Source organism: Canis aureus, chromosome 32, assembly GCF_053574225.1.
Source record: "Canis aureus isolate CA01 chromosome 32, VMU_Caureus_v.1.0, whole genome shotgun sequence".
Classification (NCBI taxonomy): domain Eukaryota; kingdom Metazoa; phylum Chordata; class Mammalia; order Carnivora; family Canidae; genus Canis; species Canis aureus.
In genome coordinates, this window is record NC_135642.1 from 25,369,274 (window position 1) to 25,376,082 (window position 6,809).

The window sequence follows — 6,809 nt, forward strand, 5'->3', positions numbered from 1 at the left end:
AAAAAAAAAATTTTTAAAAAAGGTGGCAGACCCTCAGGCAATAGGTGAAAAAGTATGTAGTTAAGCCCCTTCCAGGAAAACACTGGGAGTTGGACCTTTTTGCCTGCTCCCTCTGCTCTGTGCCCACATGTATGTATAGCTGCAAGTAGCTACTCCTGTGCCCCTTAAGAACTACTTCTTTATTTGCTACTGTCCTGCGGGACTCATGAATGCAAGCCCCAATTCTATGAGAGCCAAGTGATTAACAGGTATGTCCCTTGGGCAGCAGTGCAAAAGCTGGGGCACAAATGTGTGTACAAGTTTCTTCCACAATGACGCTGGTAACTTCAAGTGGCTGTAGGGAGACAAAAGGAAGAGATGTCCACTAGTTTCCTCAGTCTCCAGGGAATGCAGGTTGCCCCTAGAGGTGTGCTAAAGCCTGATCTGCAGTCAGCAGCTTTCAAAGTATGCAGATGGTCCCCTTTTAGTTAAAAAACTAGGAAATACATGATTTTGCCTGCTCTCTTTGCACTGGGCCTAGAGAGGGTAGCCACACCAAGTGTTCACATGCCAGTAACTACTCCTTTGTTTGCCACATTCTTATGGAACCCAAGTCTCACTGGTGTTCAGAGCTAGGTGTTCTGGGAGTCTATCCCTCAGGTGGAAGTCTTAAAAGTTGGGGAATGAGATGTGCAGTCCAAAACCCTTCACTCCATAGGGAGAAACTACTAGTTGGGTTTTTTCCTGATCACTGGTCTTATGCTAGGTGGGGTTTAAGAGTGTGCCTTTCACATCCATTTCAATGTAGCTATTTTTTCACTTGGCCAATGTGTAAGTCACTTAGTTTCTGGATTTTTTTCAGCAGTAATTGCTCCGTATGTAATTTTACATTGTATGTTCATGGGTGGAAGTTCAAGAGGCCTCCTATGTCAGTCAACCCTCTCATCTGGTAGCTTGTTTAAAAATACCCATGGCTGGGTCTCATCCCAGAGATTCTCATTTAATTTGCCTGGGATACGGCTCTGGCAATGTTAATTGTATGGCTGCCCCATATGATTCTAATATGTCAGAAGACTTGCTTGCTCTGGCTATGCATCAGGCTTGCTCTCTGGATGCTACTGTAGCTCATCCTCAACTATTTTGACCCAAACATTCCTGAATGCCTAATCTCTACTTCTCATTAAGCCAAAGGAAGTAAAATCACTTAGTAGGATCCACATTATTTCTGAGATTCCATTTACCAGTAGGAATGAAATGTTACCATATATGTTATGCATTTTGAGAACATGAAGATTCTTTTCGCTATCAGTTGTGAGACAACTCAGCATATTGAGCATCTTCAAAGCCACTTCTGACCTCAGATGAACACTGAAGGTTGTCATAATCTTTCAGCCCTGGGGAAAAAGAACTGTTGTTGGCAATAATCTCAACAGTCCTGGAGAATTTTAAGAATTGACAAAAGAACGATAAATACCAGATTTTAAAAGTCCTATAAACTATAACAAGACAAATACAATTTCCAATGATTCAAACTTCTCAAGTATAACGTGAATTAATTATTTTGTTGCTAAATGAGGCGAACAATGCCTCACACCTAGCAGACACATTTTAAAACCTAATGAATAAACATTGAAATTGAATAAATAATTGAAATTTATTGCCCCAATAAATAAAAGCAAGCATTGATAAAATTTTAAATTTTTCTCTGGATAACAGGACTAACATATATTTCAGGCCCAATGAATATTTCTTCCAAAATTATAAACCGTAATTATTGGCATTGCTATGCTAATTTTTTAAAAGACTGTGAATTTCAAAAACATTTCATTAGACTTGCTGTCTTAATTACACTCAAACTGGGAGAGATGATCACCTGTCAGTCCTGGAAGAACTGGTAAGAAAAAAGATCCAGTCCAGTCACAAAATAAAAAAATAAAAAAATAAAAAATAGTCAAATTACTCCATAAAAATCTATCCAATTTTCCAGAACACCTTTTGGTGCTAGATTTTTTTTTCCTTGAATGAATAAACATATATTGAGCAACCACCTGTGTGCCGGGTATAATACTAGATGCTGTTTAGAATATCAGCTAGAGGGAAATCCCTGGGTGGCTCAGTGGTTTGGTGCCTACCTTTGGCCCAGGGTGTGATCCTGGAGTCCTGGGATCGAGTCCCACATTGGGTTCCCTGCATGGAGTCTGCTTCTCTCTCTGCCTGTGTCTCTGCCTCTCTCTCTCTCTCTCTCTCTCATGAATAAATAAAAACCTTTAAAAAAAAAATCAGCTAGGATGGAGTCAGACAAAGCTTAATTCTAAACTCTGCTCATTGTTAGTGACATGGATCAAGCTACTCAATTTCTCTTAAGCTCCTGTTCCTCATCTGCAGAATGAAGAAAGATTAAAGGGTTGTGAATATTCTAAGATATTCTATGCAATGTACCTGGCTGTAGTAACTGGCCTTAGTCTTACAACTCTTGAACTAGATGGTACTACACGTATGCAAATGTGTCAGCAATGGTACTGAGAGGTTTTGACCTACATATTTTTTTTTTTTAACATTTTATTTATTTATTCATGAGAGACACAGAGAGAGAAGAGGCAGAAATGCAGGCAGAGGGAGAAGCAGGCTCCTCGCAGGGAGCCCAATGTGGGACTCGATCCTGGGTCTCCAGGATCATGCCCTGAGCCACAGGCAGACAGACGCTCAACCCCTGAGCCACCCAGGTGTCCTGATATTTTCTCCTTTGCGATGTTTTCCCCTACATAATTTTCATTTCCACTGTATAGTCTTCTAATGTATTTTCTGGTAGTTTTTCTAGTGTATCTTCTAAGAAATAGGGGAAATATATTACTACTAAGTCAAAAGCTTTTAGCTCTGTTGTTTTGCTAGTATGAAGAATCTGAGGGCACTGAAGAGAAACTCTGAACAATGCAATGTAGACACCTATAGTTTAACAAAACGTTGAATATGTTGTATTATTATTTTGCTTGGCAAATCCTTTTAATTAGGTGGGCTTTCTTTAATACTCCCTACATTGCATTCCTTGTATCATGAGGGCACCTGGGTGGCTCAATCAGTTAAATGTCCAACTCTTGATTTTGGCTCAGGTCATGATCTCTGGTACTCAACAGGGAGTCAGCTTGGGGATTCTCTCTCCCTTTTCACCACCCCCAACTTGTGCACACTCTCTACAGAAAACATCTTAAAAGAGAGAGAGAGAGAAGGAGGAAATATGTAACAGTCTCATTAGATGTACATTAGAAAGTTGTGTTAAGTACCACACACTAGATAGGCATACTTTTCTTGGTGTTCCTAAGCGTTGAATGCTTGGCACCAAACTAAACATATATCACTTTATTGTAATATACTAAAGCAAGTATTTAAAAGAATTGAAAACTGAGTTCCTCAGAAAACTAAAGAGCCTATCTCTTGTATTTTTTGGTTGGCTAATATTCTTTGGAGCAATACTCTTTAAGTATTAACTGATTCTTACCAATTCATTGTCCTTATTTTTATTTGTATGCTCTGTGGCTCCTGAAGTAAACTATTTCTTCACCAGCAAAGCAAGTTACAGGCAAAACCTCTTTAAGAACTCTGCCATACAGTCTATGCTCAGTCCCTCCTGGGATTTCTTGACAAGTGAATGCATCAGCCAAACCCAGAAATGCAGGTTGATCTATCACCACTAAACAAGTAGGCATAAGCAAAATTTGGTATGCAACCTAAGAAAACCCTGCTGTTCAGCAAATCTTCCCTACGGTGCAGATTTGATTAATGCTGAAGTCATAGAATGCTTCTTTTCGTATTGTAGTTCACTATTCGTAACTTATTCTTTGTATCTTTCAAGTTATTGGTTATTTAAAAAATAAACTCCAGTAAACCTCACGTTTTCCATTCAGTCACACTTACCAAATATCTTCTATTCACCAGGTACCCAATATGTGCCTGGGATAAGATAGAAACCATCCCTGCACCTTTGGAGATTATGATAGTAGTGGGCTGCCTGGGTTTGCTGAATGATATGGAGAGGTCTGTTAAGATTTTTTTTATTACTAACATTAAAAAAAGAAACCTACTGGCAAGATCATAGGGAAGCCACAGAATCAATGAGAGGTTAGAGAATGAGATCCAGTAACTGGTCCCAAAGGGAAGGTTATGCAGCAGAAATATCACTTTCAATCCCTGTATGATAGCTTCAATTAAGATATATAAGCCAGGGAAAATTTTGGAGCAGGACTCACCTAGTGGCACCAGAAAGTAGAGATTTTTACATTCAGAACATAATACATTTTTAAGAAAAAGGTCACTTCTTTCAAAACAAATTCATCAACAGACACAGAAATGATTCAAATCAGCCTGAGGCTAATTAATACTTAATATAAAGACACGCAGGGCAAAATTTTAAGTCACCTTTTCAATTCTATCACATAGAATAAAAATAGTGATTTTAGAAAATTCTTCCTACAGACTTTGAAACTGGGTTCTATCTTTTTTAATATCAACTTTCCCCTTATCAACAATTTTAATTCAGCAGGCTACTATGTTAATTTTTACAAGGCAGTCTTCATTCAATATTAGAATTTACACTATAAATCTGTGTGATTAAAGTCTGATGTGTTCTTTTCAAACTTCACTTAAAATGTAATCTAAAGGACAAGGGAAAAAAACCCATATATAAATTAGCCCTTAAAATCATGGGTGACAATTCACTGTTTTAAACTACTAGCTGACCAGTAGGAAACATATTGCCCCTCTCCATCTTCCTAACAGAGAATGGGAAATAGTATGCTCATAATAAGTAAATTTTCTAGGTGACATTAAATGCTAAAAACTAACATTTTAAACCCTATGTAACCCTGTCTTTGTGGACTAAGTGCACTGCACTCAATTTAGCCATAGCTATTCCCAAATCCTAATACCCTCAACCTTTCTCCCAAGACAAAGTGCATTACTATGAGGTTTATGTGGTCACACAGCCAATCCTATTAGTTAACATTTTAACACTAGCTCCAACGATAGTGGCCTTGAATGATTACTTTAGATATATTACCTGATTGGTTCCTCATAAAAAATCCTGAGCTTAGTCATGTATCATTTCCATTTTCCCAATGAAGAAACCAAGGCATAGTCAAGTTGACCATCACTCAAGTAACTTTTACAATCCTCTCTCACAGCAATCACAGGAACTTGTGAGGACCAGATCTGAGGCTCTGGATAAATTCCTTCTACACACAGGCACTTGCATGAATATAAACCACTACATCCTCCATCTTCTGTGTGATAAAAAGGCAAGTCACCTAAAAATTTTTCAATCTATAAAAGGAGAATCCTTATCTAACTGCTATCTATAAGATAAACATCTTTCAAGGTTTTCTAATTATAAGAAATGATCTGAGTTTTCTTTAAGTAAACTCTATATCCTGACATCATAAGTTGCATGCTCTCCTGACTGAACCAGCCATATGCTCCTCAATTAGTTTTTTTTTCTGCTACCCTACAGGGTTTTGTAAGACAGATGTTAAAGGAAATTCTTTTCTATGACTTCCAATGCTACATTACCCTTAAGCATTTAGAGAATATAAAAGTTCTCTGTAGCAAGTGTCTGGAATATTTTATGCTTTTGTGTTATACTAACTGCCCAGCAGAGGTCTCAATCAGACAAACAGAAATAATAGCACTGTACCATGCCACTTCTCAGGCACCATTTTAAAGGGACAAGTCAGTGATCCAACCAAGCTTATGAGGTTGCAGGGGGGTAAAAATGGCATCTGCATCCATATAGTTTATAATGATATCTGGGGTCTCAAAATACTATGAATTCTTGACAATTAAGAGAACTGTCTGGATGTTAAAACTGAGATGCAATGTCAGTTCTTCCTTTCAGCTCAATTTCCCAAATTGATAGTCTCAGGCAATAGCTTGCTAACAGGATAGGAAATTTACTAATGGTAAGTAATCTTAAAATGTTTATATTAAAGCAAACAGAAACCTACTTTAGAGTGAAAACTTCAAGTAATTTAACATATGTCTTTGATTTCGTATCATTTCCCCTAATTGTTTTATCAATAATGTTGTTTACAAATAAGAACACAAAGGCAAAAACCACACTGGAATTCGGATCTTCTAACACTTGGTCCAGTGATCAGTCACTTTTTCACTAATACCAAAATTAAAAAGTTCTGTCCTCAAAAAGCAATATAAAAACTAACTTAATATCCTTAAAGTTGCAAATAATGTAGAAATATAAAAACATTAAATATGCAGTATATATTTTTAATTAAATATATCTCTTGCTTCAATAGTATTTGGGAGGGAAGGAATTATTTTCTTCCCACTAATACTTTTTTAAGTACCTTTTAAACAAAAAATTTGTACTTTAGAAATGGTCTTATGTGCAAATAATTTGTGACCAAAAACTGTAAGTTGTTTCCTAAAAACAATTAGAGCTCTTTAAAAAAAAAAAAAAAAAAAAAAAATCATACAACATATCTTAAAAGGCATTGCGATTCCTTTGCTTCTACATCATTACCATGCTGGAAAAAATCTGGTTCTATCAGGAATCTCAGATTGAATAATGTCCAAAGTGGAAAGTATACAGTGCCATTTCAGGACACACTGTTCAGCTCTCACCCCCAACATTAAGAGCTACCTATCAAAACAATTAAACCAGGTCAAAACAGTCCAACATAATTGGCATAATGGCCTCACATATTGAAACCTAAGATGCTAAGAAACCAAAACAAATACTGAAAATCTTATTTTGATGAGACTATCAAAGTTTTTAGTTCCTTTTTCTAAGCCCCCTTTCTATAATATTAATAAAAGGAATA